General features: G+C 34.6%; 1 protein-coding gene across 2 annotated transcripts in view; it reads left to right on the plus strand.

The window, feature by feature from the left end:
* The window catches only part of GPC6 (glypican 6), a 1,028,052-nt gene that overhangs the window by 18,752 nt on the left and 984,690 nt on the right, over window positions 1–24,610 (plus strand). The gene's annotated exons all lie outside the window — the stretch shown is intronic.

Raw genomic sequence — 24,610 nt, forward strand, 5'->3', positions numbered from 1 at the left:
TTATTTTGTTCTTTAGATTCCACATCTTTGTTTAAGCAGATAGAATGTGCATCTGTCCTTAGGGAATTGCATATAACTACTCAAGGATGACACTTAACCCTAAATTATTTTAGGTCTCATTTTAATAAAATTTCTAGATAAATATTAGGAAAATAATCACCTTTATCACATGATAATTCCTGCTTAAAGATGTAGTTTTAAAAGGTGATAATTCTACCATTTTATATACAAACTTTACTTTAGGGACATTAGTATATGATTGTGCTATATATTTAAAAAATTATAGACATCATAGCTACCCTATTTAAGTGGGATAATATGTGTAAATAGATATATAAATATTTTGATAATCAAAGCGGACACCAATGGTGTGGCAATTTTTTTGCCATCCATGGCTACAAAGAACAATTTGTGCTGTGAATCCGTTTTGAACTTTCTTACATGGATGGTGGAATAAGTGGTTCCAGCTGGAGAAAAGGTGAAACCAGGTTAGCTTTTTGTGCTCTCTGTGATCTGACTTGGTTTATTTTTCAGTTAGTTTCTCTGTTTTCTGTCACATTTGAAACTGTGAACATTTAAACTCTTGTGCTGTTACACAGTTTGCATATGAAGATGTTTTACGCAGATTTGGAAATTATGAAAAATAGAGAGGATTCCCAGATGACAACAAGCAGAAAAAATCCTTCTTTAAATAAAAGCCTCCATTCTCATTTGTTAAGTAAAATGTTCTCTCTTAAAAGTAACAGCTGCAAAAAAAAAAAAAAAAAAAAGTAGGAAGGCAGAACACACTAAGTTGTAAAATATGTTTTGGTAGCTCAACAGAGATTTAGCTGTTTCTTAGAAAAAAATCAAAATGTAGTTTTAAAATGAAGGTATTTAAAAGCATGGCACAAGAGAGCCTTATTTATGGAGTTGGTGAGCAGCCAGGCTGTGGCCACCTCACTCTCTCAACAGGAGTCTCTACCTGGCCTTTTAACGTGCCTGCCGTAGGCAGAGGTACACTGCGGCACAGGCGTCAGATACATTAGCAAGCACCTGTCTTTTCAGAATGCAATAGTTGGTGAAATAAGAGAATTCCAGAAGCAGTTTTAACAAAAAAGCAGTTGTTATCCCAGATTTTGTTTTTCTTAAAGCCGATCTGTACAAATTAGTATTTCTTTCTTAAAACAAGGTTGAAAGTTTGTTTTTCTCCCCACAGGGAGTTGAAGCTCTGAATTTCTTTAGGCGTTAGACACATTGATTCTTAGAATACCCTGAACATTTCCTAACAGAATAGTTGTAGCATTGAAGGTGCTGTTTTCTGAGTTGTGTGCCTGATCTCTGAATGAAACACATAGTATTCCATCAGAAATATTAATTAGTAAGTCTTAGGAACCTGTTTTCTTGGACAGTGGACCAGTTTCCTAACCTGGAAAATATAAGCCTTGATACATAGCATAAATTTTTTGAAGCTGAAGAATAGGCTGTGTGTATGAATTCACTACTCACCACAATAAATGATATCAAAGTTTTGTTAAAGACTAATACTAAGCCTGATTTGCTAAGGTACTCATTTCAGCCATGATAGACATACAGATTTAGTTTTCTAATAGCTAAAGGAAGCTCCTATGTATCATTTGGAAAATAGGACAGACATAAGTGATGCTGTGATTTGAAGATGATTTTCTATGGACAAGGGAGAGATCAATTTTTTTTTTTTCTAAGAGGGAATACATTTAGAAGGAATACTTCCTCCTTTCTCTTCTTACGATATTTTATTTAAATATTTTTAAGCAATAATTATTTTATAACTTGTATATATAACAAATATAAAGTATAATTATCTGATATATTTGATTAGTCTCCCTTTAGTCTACACACTCCTAGAAGGCAGGGCCATGTCTGATTTGTTCTTGCACAGCCCTTAGCACCTGTCATACATATAGCATTCAATACATATATACAGAATGCACCAAATGGTGAAAATAACCTGGGCTTTCATTTGATTCCTAGAAAACAACCTCTGTGTAAATGTTGACCAACTCATGTGTATTGTCCTCTATGAAAAGCATTCTATATACTACTGGGCATATGCTGACTTCCAGACATTATATTATCACTCTCATTTCTACAGATTTTTATTGAGCACAAGAGGTCAGAGCACCTGGCCCACAATGAGTTTATACTCTAGCAGGCACACTGTACAAGGTGCCATGTAAGTTATTTTTTATTGAGACTGATGTTGAGATATTTTTCTACCATGTAAATTAGTAACCCAGCAAGTAAAATTTATATTTCGAGCTGGTCCAGCTAAACATACATTATCATCCCCACCCCAATTTTTAGGGAGGGAAAGACCATCTTTACATTTATTTATCTGTACCTTTGCTTCTGAAAAAAATAATCAATATCGTAGAACCGTAACGTTTACACTGAGTAAAAGTTACTCATAGTTACTCGTAACTTTTAAAATTTTATTCCACTGATACTTTGGGAAGGATAGAGTAGACTGTCCACTCTCTTTTCTTTTGCTACAACAAAAGTATCAAATGTTTGACCTTTCCATATAGCTGAAGGTTGCCCTTTAATAAAATGAAATGCAATCAAGATAAACTATGCAAATTGTAGTGGGATTGTTAAAAATGGGCTTCATGTTACAACACTGAGTATGTATTACATAACAACATGTGACATTGATTGAGCTCTCTCTATGTCCAACATAATATTCTAAATTCTTTACTTATAGGATGTCATGCAGGGTGTCTGGCGGGGTCTCAGGTCCCACCCCCACATAAGAACGCAGGATATGGTGAGGCCAAAAAGGAACACCCATGGAGCCATAGATGGGGGAGTCATACCACTATATTCTCGCTGGTGGCATCCGCCTCTCGCAATCTGCACTTGCTAGCTCAGCCACCATCTTCTTGCTAGCCCCCATTTTTTGTTAGCACAGCCACAGCAGTTATATTAGTGGCCAATGGCTCACTGGTTACAGCTGACGGCCAACTAGCCACAGTTGATGGCCATTTATTACCTGAGTGAGCACCTTTCTATGTGAGGCCAAGAGCCTGGAAACTGCACTGCTGGCTCAGTCCCCACAAGGGATCTTAAGGGTATTATAATTGACATTTTACAGATGGGGAAACTGAGACAAAGGGAATGCAATTATCTTGTCCAAGGACACAGATATATAAACAGATGAATCAGGCCAATTGCACATTCCATGGACTTAACTACTATGTACCTATGTGAATCATATGATTTACTTTTTCACATGAGCAAATTAACTTTTTCTAGAATTAAAATAATTTTCTCAAATTAATGAGCTATGTAACTTTTTAATGCAGTTTTTTCCCCAAATATTATGGATCATTTAACTTGTTAAAGAAGGTAAGAAATAGCAAACGTGGTTCCAATCCTGAGACATCTCTAGAATCTTCCAGTAAGATCAAGTGATAACTTATTTCTAGTATACTTTTAAGTCATCTTTATGTGTAAAATTGTATACAGCTACATTACTTTATTTAGCTGTTTGACATCTGAACCCCCATCTAGAAATCCTCATTCTTTTGAGTCTAATGGGAAGAAAAGCTCACCTATTATTATAGGAACTGAAAATACCAGATGCTTGCTTTCCCAGACTCCTTTGCTTCATGCTGAGGTTGTCTGACCTTTAATGCACCCAGGAGATGTACCTATTCTGTTTTTTGCCTTAGGAGCTTATGACACACAAAAGCAGGGACAGTGAAGAATTCATTCTGGGAAAAACCAAAGGCAAGATTTAAAATTTATTTTATTGTAGACTTGGCCAAATTCTAACTGTTGAGTCCTTAGTACTGCTTCTTATGGGAAATTATGAAAGCCAGTGTTGGATTGCCCACTAGGCAGACCAGGAGTGTGCCTAGGGCACATGTGAACAGACGCATTCAAAAGTATTTTAGAAAAAATAGTATTTCAAGCAATGAAGTAGTCATCATGATAAAGATTAGAATTTGATGTTTCCTTTATTTTTCTTTCTGTTTCTTTCTTCCTTCCTTTCTTTCTTTCTTTCTTTCTTCTTTCTTTCTTTCTTTCTTTCTTTCTTTCTTTCTTTCTTTCTTTCTTTCTTTCTTTCTTTCTTTCTTTCTTTCTTTCTTTCTTTTTTCTTTCTTTCCTTCCTTCCTTTTTTCCTTCCTTCCTTCCTTCCTTCTTTCTTTTCTTTCTTTCTTTTTTTTTTTTTATTTGTAGCTTAGCATTGATTTACCTTTGAATTATATGTTGCCATGGTGGGTGGATAGGTGGGGATGCATTTTCATGTTTTCGGTCAGATACCTATCACCATCCACTTTGATAGCAAAACAAACTCCTTCACTAATAGCAAATAATTCCTTTCCAGAAGGAAAGTGAGGGCTCTCATACATATAGAACCAGTATACAATATTATTAGGTGGGTGCAAAAGTAATTGCAGTTTAAAAGGTTAAAAATAATTGCACAAACCACAGTTACTTTTGCACCAACCTAATACCATATCTTCTGTTTCCCTTCTGAAACCTATTGATTATTGAGCATGCTTTGTTTCTCTTGCAAAGCCAATCACATGAGATGTGGGCAGTTAGGGAGAAGGGAGTTTGAAGAGCGTGGCTCATGCAGCAAAAAGAGGGAGGGAGAGAGAAGCAAGAGTGATTGCAGAATGCTTCTATTTGGAGAAAATAGGAGATTTTCAAAGCAATTATTCCAAATTCAGAGAATTGCCTATCTTTTTGGTTTTCCCAGGCTTCCCATATTCTAAGAATACTTTTTTTTGCAATTAATTTCTAAGAGTGATCATAGCATTCACTGCGCTTTGATGAGTTCAGCTTTTTATATTAGTAATTTTTTCTGTAGTACTGATTTGAAACAGCTGTTTAGATGCAGTATGAATACGGCTTTTTTAAACATTCTAAGATATAAGAAGTATCCAATATATAAATGCCACTTCTAGATATATTTTGTAATTTCTTTGCAAAAACAACAACAAACAAACAAACAAACAAAAAACTAGGGAAATTGAGTATACATCTGCCACTCCAAAATTCTATGGGAAACATGGTTACTGTTTGAAGAATTGTATACTCCTCCAAAGCTAGGTTTATGTGTTTTCATTTGTTTCATATGTACTTTGCCCAAGGTTTGATACACAGATAAGCTTCTTAATTGATAGATTTAACTGACTACCTGTTCACTTTTGAGATATCAGCCTGGTGTTTAGTGAAAAATATTGGGGATAGGAAGTATTGAAAGGAAAAAGAAGATTAATAAAGATGAAGTAACTGGTATTTCTGGAATCATTCATGTTTATCTTCTCTGTCTCTCTTTACACACACACACACACACACACACACACAATCTACGCACATACTTACGTATATTTATTTTTTAATGTGAAGTCATTAATGGAGTGATGATGTTGGAATTAGGACACATAAATTTTGACGATCAGATTATAACATCCTCTATATTTACAACGTATTGTAACTCCTTACAATTTTTTCTTGACTTCTAGAATTTTCTTCAAGCCAAAAGTAACCTTTACTTTTCTCAGGTTCAGACTACAAAAGGTTGTAGTGACTTTGGGGATACTGGCATCAACTATCACCTCAGCAGAGGGAAGGAGCAAGGGTTCCAAAAGAAGCATGAGTGGGAAAGAACAATTTTTAAAAATGGATGGAAATGTAGATGCTTTCATGTTGGGGTATACTTACATCTTCTTGTAAAAAGAAATGTGACGACGGCCCAAAGTCCTTTTAAATGTAAACAATTGACATATCATGACAGAGCCTTCTAGATGTTTTCAATTTTTTAAAATTTATTTATATATTGGTGCTACAAAAATATTTAAATGATACAAAAGGATTGGCCTCTGAAGAGGCAACCATTCTTATAGGCATTTATGATTCTTCCATTGATGTTTTATGCATGTACAGACATTTATAAATATTATATATACTCAAATGGTAACATACTGTATACATTTGTATGCAGATGTTTTTTCCACTTAACAACTTATCTTGAAAGTTGTCTCATTTCAGTACATAAGGACTTGCCTCCTTTTTCTCCCCTCCAAAGGTTGCATTTTATTCCACTGCACAGATTTACCATAGTTTATTTACCAGGGTCTATTCATGGACATCTAGGTTATTTGTTTTTGCTATCACAAGCTGTACTATTGTGAATGTACTTACATTTACACTTTTTCACAAAAGTTTATCTCTAAAAGAAATTCCTGGAAGTGGAAATGCTGGGGAAAACATCATAGGCATTGAACATTTTGATTGACATTGCTATATTTTCCTCTGTGTTAGTTGTGCCTTTACTCTCACAACAACAGCACATGGGTGCATTCAGAGTCCCTACGTTGCACAACCCCAGGAGATGCTATTCAAATGATAATACACATGGATGGAGTTGTGCTTTGTCTGCAGATATCCGTGGCTTTGCTTGATGCTCACTCCTTGCTCTTCTGTTACTGGGACCCTTGGTTCAAGGGTATGGGCCAGTCCATTTCAGATGGAGTAGATGGATGGAGTTTTTGGGATTCCCTTCAGGGAACTTTTCTCTTCAGGATGATGCACTATTGCCAGAGAAAGCTGGGTAAATACCAATATACATATTAAATATGTGGGATTAATGGTACACTGAAAACGAAATGCTTTATCTCTGTATTTGGAATAGAGTACTGTGTGTGAGCCTCTATCCACGTGAGCCCAGTATTCATTTACCCACACACATTCATGTAAGGACTTCATGAAGGATGTTAAGAAGATTATGAGATATCTTAGAGGTCTGCTGTCTGAGTTTATAAATTGGACCTACTTCATTAGACACCAAACATATGGCTATAACTAATTACATGCTTAAAGCTGATGCATTTCAAAACTGTTGATATTACTCTATAAAGGACCTCAGAGGCAACGATAATAAGATATGTGGTTAGAAGGATAGGAGATGTATGTAAAGTGAGATTCTGACCTTTAGTAAAAAACTACCATAAACTTTGAAAACAATGATTTAAGAATTATATTTAAGTGTTCTTTTTGTGTGTACAATATATGGCATCATATTTGCATATATGTGGGTATGTGTGTGTGTGTGTGTATCTCTGTCAGATATACACATACTGGTGTGCGGGAGTCAGCTCATCCAGGGCCATAAGAGTAAATTGTTAAATTTTCATGCATTTTGATAAATTTTCAAGCATTTTGTGAGGCGATTGACCTCACATTAGTAGCTTCAAGTCAAATATGGTGGAAGTATTTATACCACAGAAATAGGCAAACACTGAAAATCAGGGCTTCGTTTCCTATAAACTTGGTTATTAAACATGGACCAGGCCACCTCTTCCCACAGGTATCAACACTCTGTCCAGAAATGAGGAAACCCTCAGAACTATTTGTTTGCAGTGTCTGTTTTCCAATAAGCAGGAAAAAGTTGAAATTCTGTTGTGCTTTACTCATCAAAACCTTAGTAGTGCTTTGCAGATTAATTTCACTTTTTGTAAGTAGAAATAATTTACATATATACCACTATAGTTTCTTTTTAATTTGTATGTAATTTCCAGTTGTTTTTGAATATTTTCATACCAAAAGAATATTTTGCAAATGATACATTATAGAATACTAACAGCATGATTTACGAAGATTTTCTGTGGTATCTCACAACGCTGACAAGCAAAAGGGTACACTAATATTTGATCATATGAATCAGGAAAACTGGAAAAAATGCTACTGTGGAATTAAACATACTCTTCAAGTGAGAAGGAGGGTGAGAGTTCCTATATGATGCAGTACCCTCAGTTATCAGAAGGATGAATGGGAACTAATCTAGTAGGGTACACATGAGTTAGCATTGGAATTTCCCGGGCCCAGCGTAACCTGGGTTTTAAATGCTTTGAGTATGAATATAGGAACTTAGGGCTTTAGGGAATGAAAATGAGGAATATATAGAGGTTGCATTGCTAATTTTCCTCCTCAGGGTTAAAATAGAGAAAAATTACTCTTCCAGTCAAATATAGGTAATGTTAATAACTTCACCAGAACTTAAGAAGATCAAATATCAGAGTTAGGGCTCTGCTGGTCAACACCGTTTACGGAAGCAGAAGTAATAGTTATATATAGACTTGTGGCTTTTGCCATTCTATAAGGAGTAAAATGTGATCTCTTATTCTGTACTCTGTCACGTATTACTCAAGATGCACAAACACATGAATGAATACTTAGAAATCCTGCAAAAAAATGAACTGAGAGACTCCTGATTTCTGGATGTGCAAAAGGTTATAAACAGGCTATGTACCTATTTTAGTTTAAGACTTACTGATCTGTACACGAAATAACTTGTAAACCCCAAGTGAAGTGGGAGTAATGATAGTTTACTAATAATGAAGGCCAGCTGTACTTGTTTCTTCTAATAGCGACAGTGCAGTACTAAAAATGTAGTCGTTTCCATGTTAGATCTTTGGGAATGCGGAGATTTATTTCTTAGGGTCCTGATGAATTCAAATTTGTTACAACGTATTTCATTCCATTTTTGAAAATTAAATTTATTGGGGGTGACAATGGTTAGTAAACTTATATAGGTTTCAAGTGTGCATTTCTATATTACATCATCTCTATATTACATTGTGTGATCGCTACCCAGAGTCAGTTCTCCTTCCATCACCATATATTTGACCCTCTTTACTCTTTTCTAGCATCTTCCCTCCCCCTTTACCTTCTGGTAACTACTAAACTGTTTGTGTCTATGAGTTTTTGTTTCATTGTTTGTTTGTCTTGTTCCTTTGTTTCTTTCAGTTTTATATCTCCTGTATGAGTGAAGTCATATGATTCCTGACTTTTTCTGTCTGACTTATTTCACATAGCAAAATCTCAAGATCCATCCATGTTGTTGCAAATGGCAGTATTTCATCTTTTTTTATGGCAGATAGTATTCCATTGTGTATATATACCACAACTTCTTTCTCCAATCATTTATTGAAGGACACTTTGGTTGTTTCCGTGTCTTGGCCACCGTAAATAAAGCTTCAGTGAACATAGGAGCACATATAACTTTATGGATAAATGTTTTCAGATTTTTTTGGGTAGATACCCAGAAGAGGGATTGCTGAGTCATATGATAATTCTATTCTTAATTTTTTTGAGGAAGCTCCATACTGTTTTCCATAGCGGTTGTACCAATTTACATTCCCACCAACAGTGTATGAAGGTTGCTTTTTCTCCACAGCCTCTCCAACACTGGTTATTATTTGTCTTGTTGATGATAACCATTTTAACAGGTGTGAAGTGATATCTCATTGTGCTTCATTCCATTTTTAAGAATGAAAATTTTTAGGAATGTGATTTTCTCCTAAATGGAAATTGAAGATTAGACTAATACGTGTTCTTCCAAGAAGATGTGAGGCCAGGTATTAAAGGCATTGCAGCTTCCACCTTGATCTGTCAGATCACTCATTTATAGTTTTCAACAGAATTTTTTTTCTTTAAACCATAGACTGCAATTCTTCATAACATAATTCATGTCATTTTTACTCTTCTATCATTTTATTCTGATGATTCTTTGGAAAAACTCTTTGTATATTTGAAGATTTATATGAGGTTACAGCTGTTATTTTCCAGGCTAATAACTCCAATATATGCACTATTATTTTCAACAACTGTAAGTTTTTGCAATGTCTAATTTCAGAACTTTAGGACCAAATATTCTGTATGGTATTTGGAAACTGGAAAAAGTCACATATCATTAAAACATTATTCTCTGCTTTCTTTTTTAAAGGCAAATGTGACCTCCCCAAATTAACAATTTATTAGATTATATAACTACATTTTTATCAGCTTATAGGGACAAGGGTTTTTATATATATTTAGGGACAGAGGTTTTATGTAGCAAATTAAAAAGAAAGAAAAAAGAATAAATGTACTTAAATTAGTAGACATGTAGCTCTAGCAATACATCCTTCCCCATTAGTAGAGTTGGGGAAGAATGTATTGCTAGAGCTTTCTATAGAGATATGTGCTGTTAAGCAATTTTTTTCACTTGTCGATAAAACTGACTAAAATATTGTTTTACTTTATTCACTCATTCTTTGTAACCCTAGTAACTAGTCCCTTAATTTAGAATGTATCCATTTTGACCTAAAAATAAATGATCTATATTTGTCAGTTTTTTCAGGGCTCATTTTTAACATTCTATGCATTCTAAAAGGTGTTCTAAAGTGGATTATATACATTCCTATAGGGAAAAAGCATCACAAGAGGATTATTTACACAACACATTTTATATGTTGTCTAACATACACTGAAAATCCTCTTGATAGTAGTTCTTTAGTTCATAGAAGGTAGAGTCTCTAATGCTATCTGTCCACGACTAGTTCTGCTCATACATTTACAGGTTGATCTGTATCAAAAACTTTGGCCAGTTCATATGGACAATTGATAAAGTAGAAGTGTAGAAATAAATCTTGGTTAATCTCCATTTAGAATATTAAAATCTGAATATTAGGGTTCTCAGTCAGTGAGGAAACCTATAGTACGCCACACACTCCTTTGGGTACTTGGGGGTATAGCAATGGATAGGCAAGTCAGGTACTGGTGTACAAGGAGGTATAGTGAGAATGAAATGGTTGACTATAGCATTTATAACTCCACAAAGACCAATTCTGAAGGAGTAAGAGCAATGGAGTGCCCCATCTGTGTGTTTTGGTTGTCTTCGTGTCAGTGGCCTTTGCTCCAGACAAGTCAGTTTTATTTGGAAGCACATGCTTTTCCACGTGCTCTCATCTCTGTGTGCCCGCCCTTCAACAAGTGACCTCTGGTGCATCCTTCACACATCAGCTCAAGCCTTATGACCTCAGGAAGCCAACCTGCCTTGAGATCTTTGCCAAGGTCAGAGCCTCTTTTCTTTCACCCTCTGATGTCTTCTTGGGAGTACTTATAACAGCTGTCATAATCAAACTTAGTTGAAACAGATAAGATGATGATTATTAAATCTACAAAATGTATGGAATACGTTCATTTTTTGTCATTGGAAGAGAGAAGTAGTGGGTTGAGGATAGGTATGGAAGTACATATTTTACCCTGGAGAGAAGATGCTTTTTGTTAGCAATATTATTTTCTGAGTGATCGTGTACTTGATGAATAATTGGAGGCATGTCACAAATTTGGAAATAATCTAATACAGTATTGACTTAAATCAGGGTTCTGTCAGTGAAAAGACAATAAAATTAAATTTTGATTTATTAAGACAGGCATATAAAGCCTACAATTTTAGAAATGACATTTGTTTCTCATTCTATCAGTTGAAAATTTGAGCTTTGGTTTCTATAATACTTTTGTATTTATCAATATAATGAATATTGATTGTCATAAAAATGTTCTATTGATACTGTACAGTCCTCGAGTACCTTCTAAATAAAGAAGTAATTAAGGCTTGTGTAATTCTATTGTCATGTGTTTCTCATTGTAATTCTTCCTTCTTTCCTCTCTTCTGTTTCTTCCTTCTTTTCTTTCTCTCTTTTTCTCAATTAAATAAATAGTAAATGAACATATGCCCACTGCATGGAAGTATGTGTTGTATGTATTCTGATAACAGAGGTATGAATAAATGTTAAAAGTCCCCATAGCCACCTATGATCTCTTGCTTCTGCTCAATTAATGTTTCCCACCAGAGCATTTTCTGTGGATTTACACATATGAGTATACACATACACACACAATATTATATGTAGATCTTACAGATATGTAGATAACATTTATATTATATCTGCAGATTAGATAGTATGCGTTGTGAAGCGCTGTGCTTTTTAAATTTTTTTTACCCCAATTAACAAAGAATTAAAAATAATTTTATTTCTGTACACCTGGAATATTTTTTTCCTCCTCGTCTCTGTAAATTTCTTTTCAAATGCAACTTTCAAGTTCTACTTAAACTTCTTACTGAAGCTCTTCTAGAATCTCTTACCTAGCACCCCTTTCTGCCATATGTTCTTGCATTTGTCATCTTTTAAAATTTATTTTTGTGTTTATTTCCTTCAAAAGGGGTAAAATCCCAGTGGACATTCCCCCCAGTGACTTATATATATTTGGGGGTTTTAGAGAGTCAACCCTAACACTCCCTTTCCTTTGCTTTCATGGTTTGAGACCAAGTGAGAAACAATTTAGAGAAGACAGATAAATGAAGATTAAAGTGATGAATGGAGATTAAAGCAGATTGTAGATCTGTATTTAGATTTTAGGTCAAAAGGTCTTGCTGCCAGTTCCCAGCACAATTTAATAGACTTGCAGCCAAAGTTAATAGCACATCTGGACAATAGGAGGCCTCTGCCATTTACCGTTTGGGCAAAAAGCAAACAGAAAGCAAATTAATTTCCTTTTTCAAAGAAAAAGCAAGAGTTTGTATTGTAAGGCTGATTGGTTCTCCATTATCCACTTGTTTTGATAATAGTTCCTCCTTCACTAGGTAGTCAGGGGGCAAGAGAGGCCTGGAGTGCTATTTGAACATAAGTGTCTCCACAGGAAACTTTAGTGCTAGAGGAAGAGAGTTGTACTCAACTGTAGACCTTGAATTTCTCTACATTGCATTTTATTTCACTCAATTTTTAACTCAATTAAGTTACTCAAAATTCATTTAATGATCAAATCTGTTTGTCTCCCTGTCCCACTTGCCCTTTCCTAAGACTAGGTATTGTCTGGAAAACACTGAATAATAACTTTCTCTTCAGAAACAGCTAGGGCTTAAAGTATACACATATTCAGAAATCTTTGATATAAAATTTGCAATCTAGATAATTCCTAAAGCAGTTGATAAAATGGAGGCTTAATGTGTGTCAACTATAACTTTAAAGTATATGCAAACTTTTACACAGAAATCTGAAAGTAAAACATATCACGGGAAATAGACCAACGTAAGTAAATAATATAGCCATGGTTAGAATGTTTAAGGAAGATCAAATGAGTGGTTTAAATGTTTACTTTAGTCATTATTTTCTTGAGCTTGAACAAATCTATAGACCTTATTGTTAGATATGAAGGTTATTTTTTCATAGAATATCATATCATTTGGAAAAACTATGAATAGAATATCCCTGCATTTTAAATATTCTGAACAATAACTAAAGATGGAAACTCGTAGACAAATAACTAATTTTCCTTAATGGGCTTTTAAAATTTAGTAACAGTGCTTTTCAGATTAAAGAACCAGAACTTGCTAACTACCGCTGAAGACCAATAATTGACTCTTATTTACTTGCACTAACATCACTAATACACAGTAAGACACTCCTTCTTAAGTTTTGTAAATCCTGGAATCAAGTTTATTTTGTGCTGTTGGGTGATAGTAATTTATTGAATATCAAAGTAGAATTAAATTTTTTTACTGGTATTAAAGACACTTGATAGTAACTTTTAAGACAATAAGTTTAATTGATAACAAGAATGTACATTTTGGTGTCAGAATATGCACAACACATACTTCTAGTTTCAAATTTGGAAATGTGACTAGTTTGAGTGATGTAATAATTACAGTTAAGCTGCAATTTTAATAACTCAGCCTTGGGAGCATATTGTTGTCTTTAAATGTCATATTTATCAAATTACTAAGACAAAGAAAATTAAAACTGAGTGGTGCATTTTTACTACCTTTGAAATTGCCTTTTAAAAATTCCAACAATAGTCACTTAATTTAAAAGATAATTTACAAAACAATGAATGTGAATTATTTTAGGCAGTAAATTTAAGAGGAAATTGAAAACAAGGTGATTCATTGTCTCTCTCTATATACATACATATATACATACATATGTATAATATATATATTATATATATATATATTAGAAAGATGATGTGATTAGAATGGAGTCATAGTGTTTATAAGTTTTTCAAAACACAGATTGTTGAAATACTACAATCCAGGTTGTGAAGATTCTTAAATAATTCATATAAGGTATCACAGTAGAGATCCAACAATTTATTCTGGCCTTACTTGGATAAAATGTCTGTGAATGATTCAGTAAATAAGGTTATAAATATTTATCTATTTTAATCACTGGCAACAGCTCAGAGTGTTTTAATAGACAGTGGATTGTAGAATCCAGATCTTCTATGCCCCCACAAACACATAGACTTATACAACTTTATTTCCATGTTAGATTTCAGCCGTTCAGGAACATTTGTGTTAACTAGCTACAGAAACAGAATTATATTTCTTTGTATCAGAATTTGGAAAAGCTGTTACCTGATTGTCCAGAAAAAGACAGGTGGTAGGTAGGCTTTATTCTCATTAAAAATTTGGGACAGAGGAAAAACATACAGTGCTTAAGTAACTGGCAAACTGCTTCGCCCACTTTTCAACAAAGCTATGACCTGAAATACGACTTGTAAAGCCCAATGTGAATGCACTGTATCCTAGAAAGGCAATTTGTCTCCATAAAACTAGGAAAAACCTTTTAGAGCTCTCTGAAATTTAGGAGTGAATTTTCCAAATTATTTTTACAAAAATATAGTCCGAATCATATGTAGGTAAACCCAGTTGTACTGTAAGAGAGATACTAAAAAAATCTGAACATATAATCCATTAGTAATACTTAATGTCTAACACCAGACTCATAGAATCCTTTGCTACTGAGCTGATAGAATTCATTTGCCTAAAAGTTAAAAAGTATTTTACATGTCAAAATTCTACCGTTTGTCACAGCCATTTTATGTACTTTGGTGCTTTGGCTTTCTGTTAATAATATTCCTTTTAGGACCAATAGATTGATTTCCTTTTTATTCAAGGGGAATGAGTGAAGATGCTGTCACACAGCTTCTGTTTAAGAAATTTAAAACTTTAAAGGTAGTTGTAAAAATTATTCACCTAGGCATTCATTCATTCATTTAACCATTCTCTACTAAACATGACCTATGTCAGTTCCTAAGCTAAGGTATTCATTTTGGTGTGCAGTGCCACGTAAATGGATGAGTAAATGCTATTGTTTGCGGGAATCTGATAGATTCATTCTGTAAATGATATATATAATCTGTTGCTGCCTATGTGTCTTCTAAATATTAGTACAAAAATAATACTTTTAGTATCAAAATATAGAAGTCTATGCTATGATGAATGGATTCCAAAGGAGGACATGATTCTTTGCCACATGGAGAATTTTTCCTAAAATATTTATGGTATGCATATATTTATTCATTTATTCAACTATGTACATTGAGTGCTTACTATGTACCAGGCATTTTGCTAGGAGCCTGAAATAAAATATATAAGCAAATTCCCAGAAGAAGACTTATTTTCATGCAAACTCAATAATAAATGAAACCTGACCTCAGATATCCCAACTTAGTTTATTGGCAGTTTTTTCCCTTAAAAATGATTTATGGCTTTAAATGTAAGTTTCAATGTATAAAATGTCTTTAATAAATATAAGAAAATATGTCCGTTTTTGAAATTTCCTTAATAAATGTTAATGGAACTTAATATTAGTAATACAGATAATTCTAATTTTGATATAACAATTTCCTGTGTTTTCCAGTACTTTAACATAGTAGTATCGTTTCACAAATTAGACTCTTACTTCAGACTGTGAATGACTGAGGGAAAAATGTAGAGGGAATTAGTAAGGATTTGGGGTTAGACACTGGGAAAACTTAATCACAAGATCACATATTCACAAATTTTGATTGTCTATCCAAGCCTTCTGAATTTAAGCACTTAATCAGGCAAAATACTGAGGAATGTTACAAGTCCTGCTTCAAAACTGAAAGCCTCTTCTGATTATGGACTAACCTGTCTGCCAACTCGGACATGTTGCAAACAGATGCAGTAATACATTGAAACTCTTTTCATCTCATTGGGGGAAAGACTGTTTTAGTTCTTAATGGTTATTTTTCTAAAAATGGTTCATTTAAGACCTTAATTGGGTACATGAAATGTTTCTTCTGTCATTGATTCTAGTATGTGCACATTTGCAACATGTACAAAAGGATCCTTTTGCTTTAAACATTACACAATTTTATGAGGCATAGAAATGAGAGGAGAGATTCATTCTTTAGAACGCTGTTTGACTAGATAGCAAAGGGGAAATCAACCTCAAACATGATATAAGTGGATGCACAGGATGCAGCTAGTGTATTGTATTAGTTTGCTAGGGCTGCCATAGTAAAATACCACAGACTGCATGGCGTAAGCAACAGAAATGTATTTTCACACAGTTCTCGAGCTAGAAGTCCAAGGTCAAGGTGTGTGCAGGTTTGGTTTCTTCTAAGGCCTCTTCTCCTTGACTTGTAGATGGCTACTTTCTTGCTGTGTTTTCACATGGTCTTTTTGTCTGCATATGTACCCCTAGTGTCGTTCTGTGTGTCTAAATTTACTTTTATAAGGACACCAGGGAGGTTGGATTAAGACCCACCCAACAGGCCTCATTTCTACTTAATTACCCCTTCAAAGGCCCTGTCTCCAAATATAGTCACATTCTGAGGTATTGGGGCTTAAGGCTTCAACATGAGTTTTTTTTTTCTTTTTCGGGGGTGTGCGGAGGAGTGGGGGTGGATAGGGTGGGGGATACAATCCAGCCCATAACAACTAGGAAAATTTTTAAGTACCTTTGACTTATTTGTAATGACCAAGGTGAAAACATTTACCTTTAGCCAAGCAATAGCTAAGAATGGTCCTGGTGACCCAGCTGAGGGAAGATGAGAAAGTAAGTCCTCAAGTTTCTCCCTTACCCCCAGACTGAACTCTATTTTTAAGCTTTCTCATTTTATGTTGTGAAAAAGTCAAATAAACGAACTTGGGTCCTTTTTACCTTTGATGTAAGAGACCATTTTACCCTGAGGTTAGTCAGGAGCACACAACTTAAAAAATGCCTGAAGCATTTGGCCTTTTCACCGGCAAGTTTATTGATCTTTATACTTTGAGACCTTGAACTCAGCGTGTGTGTGTGTGTTTGTGCATGTGCACATGTTGGGGTTGGTCTTGGGGATTGTCACAGGATGAGAATCCCCTAGAAGGGCACTCTGGCCACAGAAATGCCTGGATTTTAAGATTCCTCTGAAAAGTAGTCTCTATAGGGTGGGGCTTGGCAGCTCATGTCGCTCAGGTCTGGAGAGTGTGCATGGAGACACCATGAGTTAGCTTGCTGCCAGCTCTTATTCTTGTGGGAGATTACCTGAGGCCAGAGGCCTGGTGAAAGCCTCATTCTCTGGGAAGGGATTCTACCATCATTAGTAGCCCACTGTTCACTTTGGAACTTCTTGGACAGGCGGTTCTTATTTGTTTTCCAGCTTACTTTTTTTCCTGCTAATTTTTGATGTGGCATGCAGAGAATGACTATTGCATGTCCCTTATATTCTGCCTCATACAAATAACATCCTCCACTTCAACATTTTTTTTAAGGCAATGAAGATTTTAATCCGTGATTCCAAAATACACAGCAAAAGTGGTGTCGTAACATGGTTCTCTGATGAGAGAAGAGAACCCAAGGGAGGGAAATTTTTCCTCAAAAATCTCTCCCCCATGATGTCTCCTAAAGCACTATAACAACTCCTAAGGACATATTTTTTGTTGTTGTTGATTATCAGTTAAATTATGATACTTTGCAGAGGTTGCCTCATCATTTTACAGTGAGTGCAGGAATTCACAAATAAAAAGAAAAGAAAGCCTGGTTGTTAGTTTTTGTTTTGCAATTATTAGCCTGGTGACCATTAGCGAGTCACTTCATCTCCTTCTGTCTCAACATCTCATCTATAAAATAATGAAGATAATATCTGCCAACCTAATTAAGAGTTTTAAGGATCAAGTGAAGTAATGTCAAGGAAAGTGCTTTATAAATTGTCAGGCACTATACTCATAGAAATGATGAATGCTGGTAGAAAAATGTGAGATTATATTGGAGGCATTAAAAGCTTATAATAAATGCTTTAACGTCCCAAAACCCTTGTCTATTTAGACTAAGCCAAGGTATCTTTATTATAACCCAGTTCCTCAAATCCCAATCTGAGCTTGAATTTGAAATATTCAGAGATTCCTAGAACATAAAAATGAGTTTTTGCGATAATGTGAAAGCATATATTGACAAAACTATGGTTAAAAACTTTTTTTTAAGCATTCAATTTTTTGACTTTCACCTTTTATTTTTAAGAGTTATTGTTCAACTGGGTGGGGCTTTCTTTGGAAATTTTTGTGAATTTTTTAAGTATCTTTCCAATGGACCGTAAACTTCCTAAGGGTAGGAATTGTGTCTCTCATCTTTGTTTCCCCAGTGATTGGCAATCTCAGTGCGTAGAACCCAGCAGTAGCTTATGGAATAAATTTAGACCAGGGAATGTTTCTTATATTCATAATAAGGGTTTTAATGTTCGTTTTCCTAACATAAAATTAGAGTTTAGTCCTTCAATGTTGTGCTCTTCACTTTTTAATTAAACTCCTTATTTTGAAAATAACTTTATATTCTGTCCTAATGAATTAAATATATTTTCCTTCAATACTGTAGTTCTTGGGTAGAGTATACTGGTGTTGTAATAATCTTGTTTACAACAATTGAAAGTGCTTCAATGGTTTAGTTTCACCGTATGAGCTGAATAGAGATGTATTCTTCTAAAAAATTGTTTTAGTTTTAATTGCAGATACAATCACATAACGTTAAATTTACTATCGTAAACATTTTTAAATGTACAGTTCACTTATGTATATTTACATTGTTGTGTAACAGACCTCTATAACTTTATCTTGCAAAATTCAAACTCTATGCCCATAAAAACTAGTTTCTCCTCCTTTCTACATTCTGTTTCTGTGAGTTTGAGGACGTTAGGTACTTCATAGGCAAATACTTTTGAAAGGCATATTGACACATTACTTTTCACTTCTGCTTTTATTTATGTCTGTCAAAGTCATATAAGAATATGGATCATGTGCTTATTACGAAGTGATATTTTCATTCTCATTCATATACAACAAAGCCAGATACTTATTTTCTTTAATAAGCATTAGGAATTTTGCCTTGCTAAGGGTAAATAGTAAAATAACGAGTGCGAATAAAAATATTTTCTATAATTTATAAAGCAGTCGGTGCCTTTCTAAATCAAAATAGATTTCGAAAAGGAAAGAAGAAATACAATATATTTTTAAAAACTGCCTATTATTAAAGACCAATTTTTAATTTGTAAACCCTTTCTTTTCCAAGATAATTATAGAAGCCATGTTTGCATTTTTACACAGAATGATTTAGCTAATGGTTCTCAAAGTTAAGTGTATATCCCAATCACCTGGAAAGCTTCTTTATACAGAGCTGCTGACTCAGTAGGTGTGGGAGGAAACCTGATGATTTGCATTTTTAACAAGTTCCCAAGTGATGCTGAGGCTCTGGGCCTGGAGACCACACTTTGAGAACTATTGGTCTGGAGCAGCAGTTCCCGAGATATTCTTTAAGGTAAGAAGAGATAGTTTGTTAAGACCTGTCCAATGGGTCTGGAAATGCTGCATTATAATCACCTCCTAGGGATTTGCAGGGACCTTTTGTGTATGAAAGGAAGACTTGTTGAGATCCTGCCCTAAATTAGCCTCTTTAACCTTGTTACCACAATTTCCTAAATTTAATTGATTGCAGAACCATCTTGTTACTAACATCTATTTTCTTTTGAAGGGTACTCATCTTCTGTTGCGCAAAATTTGAAAAGAGCACTTTAGGATAAAGAATTAGGAAAGTATGAGGTTTTTTTCAATGTCATGGTTGAAAGTGTAGGGTTATAAAACTCCTGGTGAGTCGGTGCAATGAATAGCTCATCTCTTCCTATCTTTAAAATCAATATAACTCCACTTCCTAATGTGGAAAGAAATGGAAAGGATTTGTTAAAGTACTTTACATTTCTTCAGAGATAGAAGGTAAAGGAAATAAAAATTTTGCTTCCTTTAAGTCCATTATACGTTTTGAGGTTTGTCAATGAAAAGTTCTATCATAGCATCTAAAATGGATTATTTGGTTTTCAATTACAATTTGTGTGAATTTCACAATAATAGACATACAAGATAGTTGAATATACATATATTGTGGCAAATTTTTGTGATGCAAGAGTTCAGAGGTGTAATGCTTGAGTCTGAAATGCACCAGCCGGCCTGCTTTAGAGGGTAGGGCCAAGTCGGTGATTAAAAGCATCCGCGGTTTTGCTGTGGTTCACATGAATGCATTTTTTCCCCCTCGTGTCTGAGGTGAGATTTCTGCACACGGTTATCATCTCCCCGAGTCCTCAGGCTCACTTGTGGTAGGATCAGAATAAAGCTTCTCTCCAGGAAGTGTAAAGAAGGTGTCCCACTTCCTGTTTCCCATGCCAAGAACAGGCATAGTCCTATGTTCCTTCCCTAAGCAAACTTAGCTTGGCAAACATCCCATTCTTTGTATGCATATGGTACTCTCTTCCTTTCTGTAGATTTTTTATCCACAGATTTTTATTCAGGGCCAAATAATTTAACTGGCCAAACTCTGAGAGTTTCTACAAAGATGCAAAGTAAACAAAGTGAAGAATGTTCACACCAAACATTGCACATTGCTTATCCCCCCACTTCTCTCCTCTCTCTCTCTCTCTTTTTTGAATTTTTACATCAGATATAGATATATGTCTTTTGAATATGATGTTTATGTACATGACACAAAATAAATATATATATTGAAGTATAGTGTTTTCATATATATTGTGATGAATGACTAACGTGGTAAAGCCCACTCAGTCATTACCAAAAACCAGTTGGTCCCAGTAAGGGAATGCCCGGCAAAGAGTGCTTTACATACGTGGCCCAGCAAATTCTCTAAGGTAGATGTTATGTTATTTAAATGTTGCCTTTATTTTAAAATGGGAGATCCAGAAAGGCTGCATAATCTGCCTAAGGTCCTACAGCTGGTAAGTAGTGAGAACAGGATTTCAAGCATGATTTGACCTCCAAAATCTACCATATCACTTTCCCTCTTACTGTGTGGAAAGGAGGACAGAATGAAAAGCCTGGAATGATGCTTATCTGTACAACATATTGAAGTTTTGAAAGGAGAATAAATGCTCCTCTCTAATTGAAAACAATTATTAAAACATTTAAGAAACAAACCAGAATATTTAGTTGTAAGAGTTCAGTGTTAAATATCAGCGTACTAACTACTGAGATTAGTATGTCGAGAAAGCACTTTAAACGAAAAAAAAATTTCAACGTGGAGCTACTTTCGATTTAAATAATTTGGTACGTAGAATAAAAAACAAAAAAAGAATATTTTACTATGTTAATTCTGTATTTATTTCTTGACACCTAAACTTTAAAAGGAAGAAAGAAGAAGGAAGGAAGGAAGGAAGGAAGGAAGGAAGGAAGGAAGGAAGGAAGGAAGGAAGGAAGGAAGGAAGGAAAAAGAAGAAAGAAAGAAGAAAGAGAGAGAGAGAGAGAGAGAGAGAGAGAGAGAGAGAGAGAGAGAGAGAGAAAGGAAAGAAAGAAAGAAAGAAAGAAGAAAGAAAGAAAGAAAGAAAGAAAGAAAGAAAGAAAGAAAGAAAGAAAAGAGAATTGCAATGTGCTTTTCAAAAGTTTATACTACTAGGAATTGCCTGTGTTCATGTGTTCAAAAATAGTATTAATTGTGAGACTAATTTTTTCTTTTCCTGTGGGTATCTTATAGTTAAAGCCATTTTAAACCGCTAGTACATTCTTTATACATAAACATTGAAGTGTGAGCTGATGGTAGAAATAGTTTTTGGAAAATGGTGACTTATCAAACCACAGATCATATTTTCAGCAATGAAATAAAAGCTTTTTTCTAATGTAAATTTCAGATACATAAAAGGAAGCAGCTTAATCTTTAAGAAGAAATGATAAGAAATCTGGTAATTCTTGGTGTCTGATGTGATTTTCTAAGTGGTTAGGCCAGTAAATTTACCCTCTCTGCTAACTTGATCCTACAAAGTTACCTACATTGAATTCTTTTCTCAGAGAGTATTCCTTGTTTACTGTTCTCTTCTCCCCACCACAAAAAGGGGAGGGATCAGATGTAACTTCTTTGGGGGCCCCTAAGTGGTTTTTTAGTCATCACTCCTCAAGGTGGCTGCTATTGGCTGGTCAAAACGATGACCTTTCTGTATAGTAGTTACTCCAGGAATCTTACTGGGTGAGGTTGTAGGAATGTTGCCTTTGGATGAAACAGAGCAGGGCGTCAGTGAACCCTCTCTGGGCCTCATTCTGTCCCACGGCTTCTCTCACACTATAGGTTCTTGTGTTTTGCCCGACTACTGTTCTACTTTTCCCCTCAGGTTTACACTTCTAGTAGAAAGTGCAGGCAAGCCAGTGATTTTCATCAGGTGTAAGTGATTCTTCTTTAAGCATTAGCTTAGTCCACATCAGCAAATGAGCTCTTGTGTTCATTACAGTGGAACTGACTGAATTTTATGTGTGGTGAGCTTCTTGCCTAGAAGAGGCAACCACAGGGGTTGTAAAGAGTCCATGATTTCTCTTGGGGATAGAAATGGAAAGGTAGAAAGATATGTAGGGCCAATACAACCTCTCCTTTTTATACTTTTATATGTTTACTAACATCGTCACCCTGAATGAAATGGAATTCATAATACATGATAGTATTTACTACAAGGCCGGTTTTTGAATTGTCCATTTACTAGGAACTTTTTATAGCCTCTGAAAGTAAAAAAAAATTAAGATAGGTTATTGAATGGGATCGATGTACAATCAAATGAAGAAACATTTTTACATTGTTTTTTACAGGACACTCAGAATTTTGATTTTTTTTTTTTTTTTTTGGAAAAGAATAAAAGAAACAAAATACCTACTTGAAATAGGGCTATCCTTTTTCTTTGAGCTAGAGACAAACCCATGAACTTTCTGGGAAACTTGTCCTCAATATGGGGTAAAAGTGTCTGATTCAGGGGACTCTGTCAGATCCGTTTGGAGAAAAATTTCAAACAAAACACACTCATCCTTCACTCCCAGATTCTTATATCCCCCTAAGATTCTCAGGATCTATGGAGAAGAGAGCTGGAACGTGTTAGATGAAACGATCCTCTGGTGGTTCGGAATCTCCCCCTATCCCAGCTCAGCTGACCTAACCACTGCATTAGAGTGAAGAAAAAGTTCTTGTTAATTTTCTCTCGGGACTCTCTTCTAAAATGTAAGGACAACAGACCAACTAAGAAGATGAATTTTTGCCAAACAGAAATATCTTTTATTTTAAAGTTATAACATAAAGTCAAATATTTTACACAATTTGCCTGCCACCATCCCCGTTTCTCCTTCCATAGAGATAATCACTTTAAACTCTTTTAATTAATTCTTTTGATAATTAATTCTTAAATTTTAGACAGTTTTGAATTGGTGGCCTACTATGGTAAAAGAAGATTTAGCATTACCTATTTTTTCCAACCTTATTTATCTTTAATCAGCCCCAGACTAGGAATGATTTTTTTTTCCTGATAGAAAAAAGAGTAAAATGGACAAGAAGATGAGATTTTGAGGTTGAAAGAAACAAAATGTTAAGAAAGCTCACACTGGATGATCTCAGTTTTCTCAAGAAAATAAAGGATGGGTTAAGCTTCTGGGATTGATCTATTAGCTGCTGTCAGTAATTCATGAAGGAGTTAGCAGATAAATATAAACGTTCCTGCAGACAAATGGAGAATGAACAATAGGATTTACTTTTATAGTAATGTGCATACATTGTTTTAAAATCATGGAGATGTGTCTTAGAATAGAGTCCTAGAAGTGGGATTATTAGGTTTAAGGGGGAATGCATATGTAGATAGAAAATGATATGATAAATGGCCTTCAATGAATATAGGGGTTTTGTTTTGAATGGTGGAATGTTAATTTTCATTATTTGCAAAGAATGAAAAAAAACAGTAAAAAGCTGGAAAGGAAAGTTAGACAATTTAATAAATGTGAGAAATTACATGTGTGGTCTTTGTTCAATTTCATGTGATAATGAACTAGAGATCAATATGGAGGATAATTTTAAACTGCAGATAATTAAAAACTTGAAAATATTTAACTTGCTACTTTATATATGTCATCATATATGTGGATAAATATGAATGCTGTTGTTTCCTTTGTTCACTTCCTGATATTTCATTTCCTTTGATTAATATTTAATTGGTATCCCTAGATTCCATAAACAAATTGGAGGAAGTACGTAGCTCAGCAAATAAGTTGCAGAAAGCCCACCCACAACTTCAAATTCCCTTTAGAAGACTCAGAAAGTAGTTCATCTAAGAAATGGATGATCAAGAATTGACAACTGTATAGCAATGTTCATATTCTCTGAGGGCAACACGTTTTTTGCATTGAATTTTTTTATTCCACTAGCTTTGTACGTTTGTAATAATGAAGTTTAGCTTCTTGCAGATGGCAAATTAAAACATATAGTTTAGTGCTTTTTTTAAGCAAGTGAGCCTGATTTTATGTTTAAAAGGGTGTACTTTTACAGCAGAAGAAAATAGCAGGGCCATTGAGTTGGAGTCCTAGAAGTAAGTCCCTCAGGGCACAGCCGCAGTGCAGTTAGCAATAATTTTAATTGGACACCCAAAGTAAGCCAAACCCAAATCATGTGTATGTCTTACAAATAGGGTTTATTATGTCCATTAAGTTCTTTTAGAGGCTTATGAAGATTTATAC

This window comes from Rhinolophus ferrumequinum, chromosome 4 (genome assembly GCF_004115265.2).
Source record: "Rhinolophus ferrumequinum isolate MPI-CBG mRhiFer1 chromosome 4, mRhiFer1_v1.p, whole genome shotgun sequence".
Taxonomy (NCBI): Eukaryota; Metazoa; Chordata; class Mammalia; order Chiroptera; family Rhinolophidae; genus Rhinolophus; species Rhinolophus ferrumequinum.